The sequence below is a fragment of the Chiloscyllium punctatum genome, chromosome 51 (genome assembly GCF_047496795.1).
Source record: "Chiloscyllium punctatum isolate Juve2018m chromosome 51, sChiPun1.3, whole genome shotgun sequence".
Lineage (NCBI taxonomy): Eukaryota > Metazoa > Chordata > Chondrichthyes > Orectolobiformes > Hemiscylliidae > Chiloscyllium > Chiloscyllium punctatum.
In genome coordinates this window covers 18,917,228-18,934,256 of record NC_092789.1, presented here as the reverse complement: position 1 = coordinate 18,934,256, position 17,029 = coordinate 18,917,228, and positions in this window count along the sequence as shown.

Below are 17,029 nucleotides of genomic sequence, written 5' to 3'. Positions count from 1 at the left end.
TTTTCACCACCATGTCATAACAGTTTGGGGGCATGGGTCCGTGGCTTGGGCAGTTGTTGACAGATATAGCCTGAGGTTTGGACAGATTTGAACATATTGGGAAACGAATGATCCCAGCAGATTTAAACAATTGACGATCAGTGTCTTAGATCTTTCAATAAAACGTAGGTGAATATTTTATTTATTCTCGGTTACTTGTGATTGGTTAAGTGAAAAGTAAGCGAAATGGTTCCTATGATCAGTGAGTTTTGAGATGATTTTTACCTCAGGGTGAAGTTCCGGATATAGTTTTGATCGCTGAGCTGGACAGGTTCATGTTTAGACATTTTGTCAACCTCAACGTGAGCGAAAAATCTTCTTAAAATTCGCTGACATCTGTGGGCACAATATGCTAAAACTGGACCGAAATGGGAAAACGAATGCCATCTGGCAGAGTGCCACCCGCGAGCAGCTGCTTTTGTTGCACAAATGCCAAAGATATCAAGCACAACCTAAATGTCTTAAATACAAACATCCCATTAACATTCCTCGACCTGAAAGAATAGCAGAGCAAAACTATCGCAGAATGCTTAGAGAAAGGAGTATTGATGCCCACAACAGATTCCATAAATACAACGGCGAAGGTTTGCACCAAAAACTTTACTCACTCATGAAAAAGATCACGAATAGACAGACGCAGCACAAAAAGCCATTGATATTAGATAGCGACACACAAAGACAATGAAAAAGAAAATAGACCTGCAAAAAAAAGGATAAACCTTCACAAAAGGTACAACACGGACAACAGAGAAGCATGGATAAACAAATTCTCTGACCGACCCTTAACAAGCACTGAAAAGGCCGTCTTAGTAAGAGAATTAAATTACAACTTCCAGGATTTGACAAGAAAGATTTATTTGCAGCATTCGAAACAACACTGAAAGGCCACCAACTCACAGGAGAAACCCAGCAAATTATCACAGGTAGTCAGACCAACATTAAGTGGACAGAAAAGCAAGGTAACACCCTCGATACGTAAAAAAAATCTAGATAGACTAAAAAAAGGTAAAAATATTTTTATTCAATGTGCGATATTATCCGATGTGCACACTACTTGCAGATACCAACACTAACCAACAAGTGTCAATAGAACCGACCAAACAATTAGCGAACTGAATCACAGCCCGACTCAAAAGATGTTTAGAAATCTGGAGAAATAAGTATGACCAACATCAAAAAAATGAAACCAAAGGATCCAGCCGAGATGCTTCTATGGATTACTCAAAATTCACAACCAGGAGCCTCTATCAGACCTGGAACACCAATTTACAGATTGGCCAAAGAGATACACCAAAGATTAAAACACTTAGTAGAAATCTCACACCACTCCATCCACTCTACCCAAGAATTCCTGAAGGCAGTCAACGACACGAAAATGGAAGAGGTTGAAATAATGGTCTGTTTTGATGTAATTGCCCTGTTCACATCAATCAACAGCAACCTGGCCAAGGAACCACTGCCTACACTATTAGAAAACCCGAAGATACACACGCCAAACTCCACCAACTTCATCAGAAAAGACAGTATCGGCAAGCTAGTGGACCTATGCCTTACCAGCGACTTTACCTTCAACAACAAAGCCGACAGACAAACCAATGGAAACCTATGGGATATCCAACATCAGGGTTCTTAGCAGGGACAGTGATGCAGAAAGTCGAACAAATTGCTCTGCCTACCATCCAACGCAAACTTTGCGTTCGCCAGTGGATGACACCTTTGCCATCACTAAACGAAGCAAATTAGAGGAAAACTTCAAGACCATCAATAATACCCTTACTGGCATAAAATGCACAAAGGATTGGAAAACAGCACCAAACTGCCTTTTCTAGATATGTCAACAGAGCGAAAAGCCAATGGGGAACTTCAAACCACATCTAAATGAAGACAACACATATAGAATAAATATTGAACTGCAGAAGCAACCACCTCAACATCCAAAAAGGAAGCTGCATCAGAACATTATTCCAAAGAGCCAATACACTCTGCCGCATAGAGAAATTAAGCAGAGCAGAGGAAAATCGCCTATACAGTATATTCAAAAAGAAGAGGGACCCAATGAACACGGTACACAGACTTCTCAGCAACAAACCCAAACAAGCAGGCAAAATACGACTAGAAACCGTAGACACGCTCCCCTACAAGAAAGACGTGTCGGAAATGACTTCCAGACCAGTCAGACACCTTGGCGTCATGGTAGCCCAAAAACCCACCAATACTTGAACAGCAGCTCATGAACTTGAAAGACTCTATACAGACAACAAGCAAAACTCAATCCTTTACAAAATTCAGGGCAACGACTGTAACAAACACTACATTGTACAAACAGGGAGAAAACTGGCCGCCGCGATACATGAGCATCAACTATCCAGAAAATGACATGACGCTCTTCACTAATGTCTTCAAACACAGATGAGGAAGGACACCACTTTGACTGGAATTCCGCTCCCACGTCTTATGATCTTATGGTCTGGAAGGGACAGAGAACATCTGAGGATGTGAAAGTATATTAACCACGATGGTGCTCCATTTGCACAGGTGTCAGGACCTGAATGGCTTCTTCTCTTTCCCAGGAAATTGATACCAGTCGTGCACGGTGAGGTAAACTCATGCCCCACAAGATCAACCAAGGGCAAAACACCAGCAGCATTTACAGTTTGTACCAACACTAGTGCCAGGCACCCAAACTAAAAAGGCAACACCTTCCACATTCATTCCTCTTCCCCTCACAGGCACAGTGACCTGCTGGAGTACAGAAGCTCATTATTAATGGACAGAACACATTGTGGTTTATACTGACCTCAGTCTCATTGAGTTTAGCCCGATGTTGGAAGAGTTAAAGGGACCGTTCACACACCAAGAACAGCAGTAACTGGGAGCAGGGCCTACACATGACTCCCACTCTGTTCTTTAATAATATCACGCCCAAAGCTGGGTTTCGTACACGAATAAATCAGATCTCAGGCAGAATTGTGGCTTGATCCACTTCATTTTGGTTGTGTTCAATGTAAAATGACATTTTTCAATGATGCACCAGCACGCAGTGCTGCTGTATTGGATTGAGCATTAACGTTCAAAGGTGTGAAGCGATTAATGCATTTAAATACAGAAGAACTTTCGCCATTCGGCGCAAAATGTCACTGTTAGTTCTTTGTGGTGGAGCTAAAAGAGCCAACACTGGAATGATCAGCGAAATATTTCCCTTCACTAAAATAAACAATACGTACTTATCCAATGTGAAAAGTTTGCGGTGAACCTTCACCACGTCAATTAGTAAACAGTTAGGTTTCTCTGTTCACTGAGAAGTGACTGATTGACAGAAACGCTTAATCTTTGATTCCAGCTACATTTGGTATTCGTGAAATGTCTTTATAATGAGCACAGCGTGGATCCAATCTTCAATTTTGAACTCTGATTATTAACTACAGTGTAGTCACTCATCTGTTATAAAGAGCCTCGGTGTTCCAATCACCTCACCAAGACTCTGAAAGACTCTGTATAGAAAGATGAAATCACTGCTTTTGCTCCTCATCGTCCTGGTGCTTGTCGAACCCATCACTGCGGATGGAGAATCGAGACCAAGGTTCTTCCTTCTCGTGGATCCAATCTTCAATTTTGAACTCTGATTATTAACTACAGTGTAGTCACTCATCTGTTATAAAGAGCCTCGGTGTTCCAATCACCTCACCAAGACTCTGAAAGACTCTGTATAGAAAGATGAAATCACTGCTTTTGCTCCTCATCGTCCTGGTGCTTGTCGAACCCATCACTGCGGATGGAGAATCGAGACCAAGGTTCTTCCTTCTCGGTTAGTACGTTTCTCCGAAAAATAATTGTCGTATCATCAGTTCCTCAGGTCTTTGCTGATTTGTATTGTAATTTGAGTGTTTTTTCTGCCTTCTTTCAATCAGCCCAGACTCTCATTCTTTCCTGCTCTGAAATGATGTTACCATCTCATTTTAGATAATATTCGAAGAACTGTTCGATTTAATGTGCGACTTATTTCCCCACAAAAACTATCCAACAAGGAGATGTCCTTTACTGTGTTGTTTACACGTTGAGTATAGAAACGTTTTCAAATGTCTGTTTGACCCACCCCCTGATCTCTGCAATATCCTTCAGTATCGACAACATTTCTTGATACTCATGCCGCTCTAATTGTGAAACCCAAACTCATCAAATACTGATGAATCCAAGAGATCACACAGTATGTCAATATTTCTTTTCCGATTTTATTCAGTTGCCTGAGCACAGAGCTGTGGAAAGTGTTCCATATAAATGCAATCAGTTCACTCAAAGATTCCTTGAAATCAATCATGTTAGAATATTTCCATTACTGATAACGTACTCGTATATCTCCTTCTGTTTTTTTTTACTTTCCGTATGAAAGAAAAGACTGTGCACAAAACTAGTCGACATTTCCATTGGTTAACTCATATTGGGATCACCGTGGACTGTTCTAATTCTTATATCATTCAGTGTGACACTACTTCGAGCACTGTGCGTAGTGATACCTGCGATTTCCCTTGGTTCCACAACTTTATAACACTTTAAACCGTCATAGGCTCGTTATCCCTCAGTTACACGACACTGAAAGCACTGTGCACAAAGATAGACGAGATGTCCCTTCGGTTAGTCACAGTAGCAGCAGTGCGTACTTGTCTGGTCTCTACATCCCTTACTTTGTCCAAACTGCAAGCACTGTTCTATGTCCTTGACGACATATCCCTTAGTTTTACTATACTTTGTTCACTGAACATAGTTATGGTCTCAATCTGCCTTGGTAAGACCACACTGTACATAGTTCGCGAAGTGACATCCCTCAGTTCGACGACAGTAGGAGCACAGTGCACAGTCCCTGTCTCAATATGTCTCAGTGACAATATTGCTTTAATAGAACCACGACTGTGTGGAAATAGGCCGTTCGACCCAAGACGTCCACACCAATCAGAAGAATGCTTACTCACCGAGACCCATTGGGAAGGTGCAGACAGTTCTCGTCTCTATCTCCCCTGATAAGACATCACTGAGAACACTGGGCACCGTTCTCATCTTTACATCCTTTGGTAAGCCCACTTTGTGTGTACTGTGCACAGTTCTGGCGTTCATCTCCTTGACTGGATCACACTGGCAGTGCTAGATACATTTATGCTCGTCATGTTTCCTGGTTTAATGACACACGGAGGGCAAATTGTCCCAGCTGGAGACATCAATTAAGTATATCTTTCTGTTTTACAGCTTCCATGAAATATTGTTTAGTCCAGGGAGGAATTTGCAGGCGTTCCCTTTGTCTTCCACAGGAAATTCGTTCAAGTGGGTTTTGTGAACATGGGGGGTTCTGCTGCCAGACAAAGTGAACGTACAGTATATAAATCTGAAGTGAGACCCGTCTGAGGCGCCAACTGTTGCAAACTGTTCCTTCTATTGACTGACTCTGTTCCATTGTGTGGATCCAATGGCCCTGACTTACTGCTTTGTAAATCGTATCAATAAAATCCGTTGCAATGTGTGTTCTCAAAGCTCGAGTCTTTAATTCATTTAATCGGAGAGAGGGGAGGTCACATAAATACAGACAGAATCTTTCATATTTTGCAGTTCAAACTGTGTCATACTCATCTGTTGGTCTTGTCCTCCACAACATAAAATAACAGGAATAAACTGTTGGAGAAGATTCAGCACTCGATTCCATTCTGTCTTTCGGATTTGAACCGCTTTCACCGCGGAAGTCTCGGGTTCTCCAGTGACTAGTCGAATTAATCGAGGTTTGAAAGCCAAATTTTGACTGTAGGTCGTGGTGAAAGAACAAGAAGGAAGGAAAATAATGTCCTTGCCTTCGGTCCAACAAATCTTTCTGCCTCACACACATCTGTCGACATTGTCATTGTTAGAAATGAAGACCACAGAGTCCTGACAAAGATAAAACATTACCACCACACTGAGGATACAGTTCTTTTATTGGGTACAGTCATTGTCCCAAATGCAGAGTACAGATCTGAAATCTCCGATCTGGGCAGCCATGTGGCGCTAGTGGAATTCAATTTAATCACAATCTCTTAAAACAATGCCTAATATATGCACGATGCGTAATCCCCTGCGATCATCACCTGACAAACCTGCGCAATTCATCTCACCTTGGCCTTGTGAAGAGATCTCCAAGGAAATTCGGTGCATATGAGCAATTCATCATGCACGTGGCACGCATTGTTGGTCTGAATGTCCGTGGGGTGGGAGCAGATCTTTTTTGAACTTGTCTCTGAAGCATTTACTCTATTTTCATGGATAGCTTCCAGAGTGGAAACAATCAATTAGACCCACCGAGCCCACACCAACACACTGATCGGTATCCCTTCTCTAAACAATCCATTATCCGACGAAGTACATTTTCCATGACTGATTCCCGTAATCTCCATGACCTTAGAATGGATAGACAATTCAGCATGGCCAGTTCACCGAACTTGCTCATCTTTGACTGTGGAAGGAAACCAGAGCACCGGAATAAAACCACTCATATGTGGGATTTTTACGTATACAGGTGCTGTCAGAACTGCTGAGGTTCTCCAGCAATGTCTATTTTGTTAATTTCTAAGCCAAGATCCCGTTTTCAAATTCTACTCAGTTTGAGGTATGTCCCAGGGAATCGAGCTGATAGAGCAACGCTGCGCAACAGATAGAGCAATGGCAGTCTTTTCTCCCATAATTCCAGGCCATTGTGAAAGGCGTCTATCTCTGGGCTTGTGTTTGCAGTCCACAGGGTTATTGCGAACGTCTCCCAGCAGCAGGAAGGGAAGCAGTCTCAAGTCCAAAGGCTGAGCTTAACGACTCTGCATTTCCCTTTCACCTTCCCTCCCAGCCAGAGGGGAGAATGTTCTCCGAGGCCGCAGGAGCGAAAGGCAAATGTTGTTAACCTATGAAAATCTGACCACAAATATACACATAGCTCCAGTTGTTTCACTTTGTTCTTTTCTGTGCCCATTCACGATGCCTAGTCAAAAATGTGGTACACCACCAAAAGACATCAGTCACTCACTGATCAACGCCTATACTCCGAGATCAAACACTCCAGTGAGTTAGCTATACAGAACAGAAAGATAATTCCCTTCCACATCCTTTGATTTAACTTGGCGGAAACCAACCTTTGTGTATTCAGGCAGATTTCACTTTATTTATACATTTCAAAATTAGCTTAAAACGCTCACTTTGGGTTGTGCAATCGGATGGAGCAAGGAATTACAGGAAGGGTTTGCTCCATTCGATACAATTATAGAGTCTGGCTGTTAGACCATGACAAAGGTTCCCAGAACGAACCAAACGAGGCACCCTGCACCATGAATTTTCAATTTGCATCAACCGGAGTACATCCTGCTCGTTTTCTGATTTTCTGAAATTATTTCAGCCGACATTTAACATTTACACACAGAATGGCATCAGTGCAACAGATTTTACATATCACTACCGGATGTTGATTGTTTGATCTTGCTGTGTATTCTTTTTTGCACCGCTTCAACAGTCACACATCGACAATTTATTGCTGCTCCAAGTCACAGTAAGAAAGCTCCACCCTTCATTTCCTTGTTCTCTATATTCTCATTCCTATACTGATCTTTCTGTTCACTCATTATCCATCTGTTTGTATATCTCTTTCTCTCTCTAACGATCGCTATCTCTTTCCATACCTATCTGTACATCTGCTCACAGAACTGTCCCTGAATCTCTCTCGCTCTCTCTATTTCCTCCCACATCCACATCCTTTTTCTATGTTTTTTTTTTGTCATTATATCTCTCTTTCTCTATCATGCAGATTTATGAGTTGGTTTTCTCTCTGTATTTATCTCTTGCTGTCTCTGAAAATCTCTCTCTCTGTGTCTCCCATTTGTATTGAAATGCTTCAGATGTTTAAATAGAGTCATAGAGTCATAGTGATATAGAGCATGGAAACCGGCACTTCGGTCCACCTCTTCCAATATGATTAGATATCCCAACCTAATCTAGGCCCACTGCCATCACCTGGCCCATATCAATTGAAACCCTTCCGACACATAAACCCATCCAGATACCTTTTAAATGTTGCAAATGTACGAGCCACGACCTCTTCCTCTGGCAACTCATTCCATTCATGTACGCCCTCTGCGTGAAAATGTTGTGCCTTGGGATTCTTTTACACCTTTCCTTTTTCAAACTCAACCTATGTCCTCCAGTTCTGGACTCCGCCCACCCCAGGGAAAATACTTTGTCCATTTACCATATTCATGATTCCTCATGATTTAAAAACAATCTATACGACTCCGACACTCCAGGGATTACTGTCTCAGCCCATTCAAACTCTCCTCATAGCTCAAGATTCTTCAACTCTGGCAACATTTTCGGACATCTTTTCTGAATCCTTCAAGTTTCACAAATTCCTCGCCATTGGAAGGAGACCAGAATTGACCGCAATAGTCCAGAAGAGTCCAAATCAATGTCCTTTAATGCCGCAACATCACCTCGAAACTCCTGTATTAAATACTCTGACCAATAAAGAAAACCATACCAAACACCGACTTCATCACCCTATATCCCTGAGACTCTACGTCAATGTGCTTTGAACCTCCCCTCCAAGGTATCTTTACTCAGCAACAAAAGTTTTCTTTACTCAGCAACAATCTCCAGGACATTACCATTAAGTGTATAAATCCTGCTCAGATGTTCTTTCCCAAAATGGAGCCCCTCGCATTTATCTCACTTAAACGTATCTGTCACTTCTCAGCCCGTTGGCCCATTTTAATTAGATCCCGTTTTAATCTGAGGTAACCTTCTTCACTGTCCATTACATCTCAAATTTTGGTTTCAACTGCAAATTTACAAACTCTGCCTCTTATGGTTACATCCAAATCATTTATGTAAATGACGAAGAGTGGTGAATCCACTAGCGGCAGGCCTCCAGTTTGGAAAACACAATCCACGAGCACCCTCTGTCTTCTATCTTTGAGCCAGTTCTTTATCCCTTTATTCCATGAGAGTAATTTTGCTAACCAATCTCCCATGTGGAACCTTGTCGAACGCCTGACTGAAGTTCTTAAAGATCACATCTAATGCTCTGGCCTCATCAATCCTCCTTGCTACGTTTTCAGAAGACTCGACTATGTTTGTAAATCATGGCTTCCCATGCTTCAGTCATGTTGACCACGAGTCCTTGCCTTTCCAAATACTTGTTTATCCTCTCCCATGATTCCCTCAAACAACTTGCCCACCTTCGACGTCAGGCTCATTGATCTACACTTTCCTGGCTTGTCCTTCTCACGTCTCGTAAATAGTGGCACGGTGTTCGCCAAACTTCAGTCTTCTGGCACTTCACCTGTTACGAACAATGCCATGAATATCTCACCAATGGGCCCAACAATCACTTCCCACCTCCCCGCAGAGTTCCAGCTTACACCAGACATGGTGTTGAGGATTTATCGACTTTTATGCCTTTGAAAACATCCAGCAATTCCTCGTCTGGAAAATGACATTTTTCAAAATGTCATCTTCCATTTACCTATGTTCTATATCTCCCATATCCTTTTCCACAGCAAACATCGATGCCAAATACTCGTTTAGAGTCTCACTTATCCTCTTCTGCTCCACACAAATGCCACATTGCAGATCTTTGAGGGGCTGTATTCTCGACAGTTACCCTTCAGTAAATGATTCTTTATTTTACTCACTTGTGGATTTCACCATTTATCGCCAAACCGAACTTAGCCTGAAGACGGTAGCCTTAGTTCCATCGTGAAATGCTATATTCCATGTCTTGTAGGTAGAGTCCACTGTGCCATTCCAGATGGAATTCCAAACTTTTGACTTAGCAGTTCAGAAGGAACAACGATATATTTCCACGTCAGGACAGCGTGTAGTTTGGAGGGGAACGTGCAGGGCGTCGTGTTCCCATACATTGGTTGCTTTGTTCTTCGAGATGGAAGTCGTCATTTGTTTGGTAAGTGCTGTCTGAGGATCTTTAGAGATTTTATGCATTTTTGTAGTCGATACACGTTACTGCTCCTGTGCCTTTAAGGTGGAGGAAGGGGAGACCTCTGGATGGGTTCCCGAAACATTTGTTCTGTTTTCGCCTTGAACCTGGTGCCAGACCTACAGAGTAATACAGCAATTTCACTTTTTGGTTTGAAGAATGCTTGTTGAGTGTGGTGTCAGCCAGGCGGGCTGATTTACCTGCGATAATGTTGACTCTCTGGATTATTGCTGGAGTTGCAATCATTCCGACATTTAGAAAGCATTTTTTCATTACGTTCCTCACTTCTGCCTTATCGATGGTAGAACGACTTTAGGGAGTGATTCAGGAGGTGGGTTAATCGTTGCAAGTTTCCCTTACAGTGACTCTACTGATTTGGTGACTTCAGTTCAATTTCTGGTCAATGGTAATCCAGCAGGTGCTCATCTGGAGGGAATTCAATGTTGGTAATACCATTGAATATGAAGGGGCTTTAGTTAGATTCCCTCTCAATGGAAACCCCCAAGAAGTTGTGGGGTGGGCAGCATTCAGTGACAGTGACATCATTGAACTTCAAAGGACAATGATTAGCTTTTATTTAAATGGTAATCACCAGCATGTTAATCGTCAGGGAATTCGATAATTCGATGATGGTAATGCCATGGAATGATGTGAGGCAATAAGTCGATTTGCTCTCAATGGTAAACCCAGTTGTGGATAGATGGATTGAGGGGGTGCGGACGGAATCAGTGATGGTAACGCCATTCACTATCAATAGGTAGTGATTCTAAGAGGGCCATTGCCTGGCAATTCTGAAACGCGAAGATTCACTGCCAGTTTCCAGCACAGTGTACTCATGTAACAGTCATTGCCGGTTTGTTATACATTTACCCTCTAAGTGAAATTGTCCTGTTGTAAGTCTCCATTCTGTATGACACCCTTCAGTGAAGTTCAGAAGGGTGAACTGGTGCGAAGTATGCACCGATCGCTCATTGTCTGTTTGTGGGAACAGAGCATTAGTGGTGAATATTGACTGTTCGGTCGCTCTTCTTCGGTAACTGTGTTCACTATCATGGGTTCATATAATCACAGCGTCATAGAAATGTACAGCATGGAAACAAACCCTTCAATACAAATCTTCCTCTGGCAGCGCATTCCAAATATGCACGAACCCAAGTGAAAAAGGTTCCTTTTAAGTGTTATTACTCTTACGTTAAACATATGCCCACTTATTTGGACCCCTCAATCTGGAGATAAGGCGTTCTCAATTTACCCCATCCGTGCCTCTCATGATTTTAGAAAAGTTGTTACGTTCATCCCTCAGCTCCTGACTCTCCAGGAAAAATAGCCCGAGCCGTTTCAACCTCACCCTCTACCTCAAACACTCCAATCCTATTAACATCCTTGTAAATCTTTTCTGAACCCTTTAAGATTCACAACATTCCCTCGATAAGAAGGAGAACGAAATTGCACAGCAACTTCCATAAGTGGCCGACACAATGGCTTGCTCAACCATAACATGACCTCCCAACTACTATACTTAATGCAGCGATGCAGGAATTCCAAACGCAGCCCTCACTATCCTACCTATCTGAAATTGCACTGGCAAAGTTCAATCTAGTAATTGTTGTGAAACGTTATGTGTCCACATGGCAAGAAAAAGCAGACACGCGCGTGCATATTCTCACGCAGACATACGTAAACGCTGACATAAAAAAAAACCTGCACAGACTACAGAGTGAAAACATGGGAGAAAATTGGAGAGGGAGGCAAGGAAGGAGGAGACAAAACTCGATAAATCAATGAAGACAGAGATTACAGAAGGAGAGATATTATATATTTGATGAGAGGAGGGGACAGAGGGATTTGAGAAATGTGATGGAGAAAAGGAACGATTATAAATGGAGAGGAACAGTATCGGGAGTGGGGGGAATGAAGAGAACGTGTATACGAGAGAACTAGTTAGAGAGATAAAGAGGGACAACCATGCAAAGGTAAGGAGAATAGAAGGTCGAATTTGACTTGTTATCTAAGACAGGCCAAGGACATCCCAAAATTCTGTTAAACAAAACTATTTACCAAGCACTTCTCTGCTCATGGCAAACAATTTGTACCTGGAAAGCTCACACAAACTTCTGAATTGTAATAAGTGGAAGAGCTGTGCTCATTTTGCTACTGACTGCGTGACTACTGGTGCCAAAGTAACAGCGAGAGATCTATGACTGCATCACTAGGCATAGCACATCCATAAGAAAACTGAGATTGTGTGGGTATCTGTAAATGTTTCTCACACGGTGAGCTGAAAGTTTCGCAGCAATGCAGAATGATTCTGATTTCGGTCAGTGAATGCAACAAAGTGGACTGTTCCATTCATATGACACGGTTGAAGCCCAATCCGCAGAGGTCCTGTGGGACAATTCATTATAGAATCATCGATAATGTGCTCGTCCGTGGAGCACTGTGAAAGGTGGGGTAAACAATGCTCTTCAATCTTGCAACCTTGATACTGCTGGAAACTTTTGCTTCCAATAAAAGATATTATCATTTTCTTTTACCGGGTACATCTTTGAGTGGAGAGTCTGCTAAACCAATGATTGGTCGGGGGATGTCCGTTCAGCCTGTCTAACGTGTACTGCCATGTAAGTGGAACATGGTTGAACTGTGTCGTCTTACGTCAGCAAGTCATAGTGGATTTGTAAGAAAAGATTCCTTTTCAGACGGAATACTATAAGTCAAACTTTCAAGTGTTTGGAAAACATAATTAACACGAACATTGTCAAGAGAGTAGCAAAAACGATTGCCACCACTGATCTATTCTTAGACCCCTTGTATCTCCCTCGAACATGTAGAATTTGGGGGATGATCTCCATCAATTCTACGCAACGATTACAACAGTGTGGGTGTGTGGATGTGTGTAGTTGTGGTGCATGTGTGAGAGTACGGCTGAGGGCGTTTGTGGGTGTGTGTGGATGGGTGTGTGTCGATTTGTTGGTGTATGGGCGTGTGTCTATATTTGATTGCGGATGTGTGATTATGTGTGTGGGTACACGAGTGTGTGTTCGTAAGTGTTAGTGTGTGGGTGTGTGTGGGTGTGTGTAGGTGTGTGTGTGTAGGTGTGTGCGTGTATGAGTGAATATGCGTGCGTTTGTGAGTATGGGTGTGTGTTTGTAGGAGTGTGTGCGTTGAAATATGAGTGTGTGCATGTATGTGTGGGTGGGTGTGAATGTGATTGGGTGTGTGAGGGTGTGTGGTTGTGTGTGTGGATGTATGTCTATGTGTATCTGTGTATGCGTGTGGGTGTGTGGGTGTGTGTGAGTGTATTTGTGGGGTTGTATGCGTGAGTGTAGGTAGGTCTAGGTTTATTAGGTGTGTGAGAATGGTTGTGTGTTGTTTGCGTGGGGTGCGAGCGTGGTCTGTGACTGTGGGTGTGTGCGTGGATGCATGTCAGTTTGAGTGTGCATGTGGGTATGTGTGTGGGTGTGTATATGGGTGTTTGGATTTGAATGTGTTTTGAGTGTGTGGGGGTGTGGTACGTGTGGGTGGGTGTGCGTGAATGGCTGTGGATGAGTGGATATGAATGTGTGTGTGGTTGCGTGGTTGTGTGAGTAAGTGAGGGGATGTTAGTGGGTATGCGTCATCGGGTTTGGAGGTGTGTAGGAGAGTGGGTTTGTGTTTTTGTGTGGGGGACGTGTGTGTGAGTTTGCAGTGTGTGTCTGGGGGTGAGTGTTTGTGTATGTGTGCATACGCTTGTGGGTATTGGTGTGTGTGTGGGTGTGCATGCACTTGTTGGTGTGTGTGTGTAGATCTGGGTGGGTGTGGGTGTGTCTATGTTTATGCTTGAGTGCGTTTGTGTGGGTCAGTGTGGGCGTGTGTGAGAGTGTGGGTGAGTCTCTGTGGGGTGTGTTCATCTATGCATGTGCATGTTGGTGGGTGTGCGCATTTGTGTCTGTGTGCATGTGGGTGTGTTTGGAAGTGTGTGAGAATGAGTGTTGGTATATGGGCGTGTGTCCATGTGTGAGAGCGGATGTGTGAGTATGTGTGTGGGTACACGAATGTGTGTTCATAAGTGTTAGTGTGTGGGTGTGTGTGGGTGTGTGTCGGTATGTGTGTATAGGTGTGTGCGTGTGTGAGTGAATATGCGTGCGTTTGTGAGTATGGGTGTGTGTTTGTAGGAGTGTGCGTGTTGAAATATTAGTGTGTGTATGTATGTGTGGGTGGGTGTGAATGTGAGTGGGTGTGTGAGGGTGTGTGGTTCTGTGTGTGGATGTATGTCTGTGGATCTGTGTATGTGTGTGTGTGTAGTGTTTGTAGGTGTGCGCCGATGCGTGTGTGTGTGTGTGCGTGAGTGTCTGTATATCTGGGTGTGTCTGCCTGTGTGCTCATATCCAATCCTTCCTCACGTCTGATCATTCACACACGCACTTATGCAAACTTTCACTCTCCCTGTCTCTTACACACGTACACTCAACTACAAAGACCCCTTTCCCACACACTCTCACAATTGCATTTTTCACACATACACTTAGGCCCACACTCACACTTGCACATGCCCTCCATTCACACACGCATTTAAATGCTCTCTCCCACATGCACACTCACATAAACTTAGACAGCCTCTCTTCACTCGTTTGAACATACACTCACAAACTCACGAAAAATTACAAACTCTCCTCCCATTCATTCATATCACACACACTCTCAATCACATACTCATGCACAGTAACCCCCGCCCACACGCACTCACACGTACACATATTCTTCACCCACTCTAACATACACAAGCTCACACGTCTATTCATGCTCTCTGTCACACACACACTCACACACACGTACAAAGATGTTTCCTCCCACACACACACTCATACAGACCCTTTAACTAGACTGACACTCGCACACAGTCACATAATCTTGCACAAAATCTCTTCAACACACACTCTCATACACTCAGGCACACATAAACACACAATCCCATGCACTCAATCTTACACAGATTCTCCAAACACAGTCATACACTCAATCTGACACACCTCTACAGGCCCTCTCGACACACTCACAGAGATTCCCATTCACTTAGACTCTCCTCCTCCACTCACGAACACACTCTCTGACACACACACACTTATACAAACATTGCCCATCACACAATCTCGCACTCACTCCCGCACATTTAGAGAGTCTCTCCTTCAACGCATTCACATATACTTTCTCCCACATACTCATACTCACACAAACTCATGCAGAACCTATGCCACACAGTGACACTCACACGCGCACATACACACACAGACTTTCACAGCCCCTCATCGTACACACTAACATACACTTGCACACACCTCAACTCATACACACACATTTATATTGTCCTTCCACCCCAAGCACATTCAAACACCGACACAGACTCTCCTCCCCTGCACACATATCCACAAGTACGCAGGCACAATTATGCATACCTTGTCCGCATACACCCACTCAAATGCACTCACATCGACCAAACATTCACTTACATTGATCCTTAATGCACACGCTTACACACAGTCACACATAATCACACACACTAACACACGCTCAGGCCCAATCACACATTTACACGGATCCTCTATCTCACTCATATACACACACACTCTTAAAAACACTCGCACGCATTGACACAAATACTCAGACTCGCACAATTAGACCTTCCACATGCACTCACTAACCCACACATTGCACAGAACCCATTCCACATTTCCACACTCCTACACAGACGCACAGAATCATACAAATTCTTACACAGAACCTACACACACAAACCTTCGTATACATGTCCTCTCCCAAACACAATGTCACAAAATTAGACAGACCTGACTTCCTCCCTTGCACGCACACTCACCATCACTTACAGAGACCCTCTCCCTCTGACACACACACACACATACACATAAACTCAGACACACTTTCATCAACCATGCAGACACATACTTAGGCAGATTTATTGCCACATTTACACACATTTAAACACTCAGACACTCACTCACACTTACACAGGCCTTCCTGCCCCACTCTAACACACATTTCCGGTTCCTCTCCCACACACAGCTACACACACTTATGCAGCCCCTCCCGCACACACTACACACAACTTCTCATAGACATAGACGCACACACACCCCCACTAATAAAAGCACACACACACTAAGACTGTGCTACCACTCAATCGCACTCACACACTTGCACAGTTCCATCCACACAGTCACATATTCACACTTGCATATCCCCTCCACCCACACTCACACACGTACACTCACGCACCTTTACATTATCTGTCCTACACATGCACTCGCATAAAGTTCGACAGACCCTCTTCCCTCATTCGCACACCCACACACACATATACAGATCCTCCCCCACACACGCACTCATACACAAACGTACAGAGTGTCCCACACAAACACTCACACTCGAACGCATATTTGTACAAACCATCCACCTACACAGACATTCGGCCACAGTCACATACACTTGAACAGAATCCCTTCCCAGACACGCACTCTAACACACTCATGCATATAAACACACACTGCCACACCCTCACTCTTACACAGCCTCTTCAACCACACTCTGACTTTCAGACCACACATCTATATCTGCCCGGTCCCACACACACTCACAGAGATTCACACAAACATAGGTAGACCTTCCTCATCAACTCATACACGCTCACACTCACACAAAATTATGTAGATCCTCCCCCCACACAATTATACACACACTTACACAGATGGTCTTCCACACACATGCACACTCCCCCTCAATACACACATAGATAGACCTTCCTCCCCACACACAGTCACACACACTCAGTCAGATGTCCCTGTGATGGACTCACATGTACTTCCATAGACCTTTCTCCCAAATACTCACACTCACGTGCACTGAAACAGAACCTTCCCCATACACTGGAACACACGCACATTCACGTAGATTTACAGAGACACTCATCCCACACACTCACATATACACACATACACTTACAAAGTTGGCATCCCACAC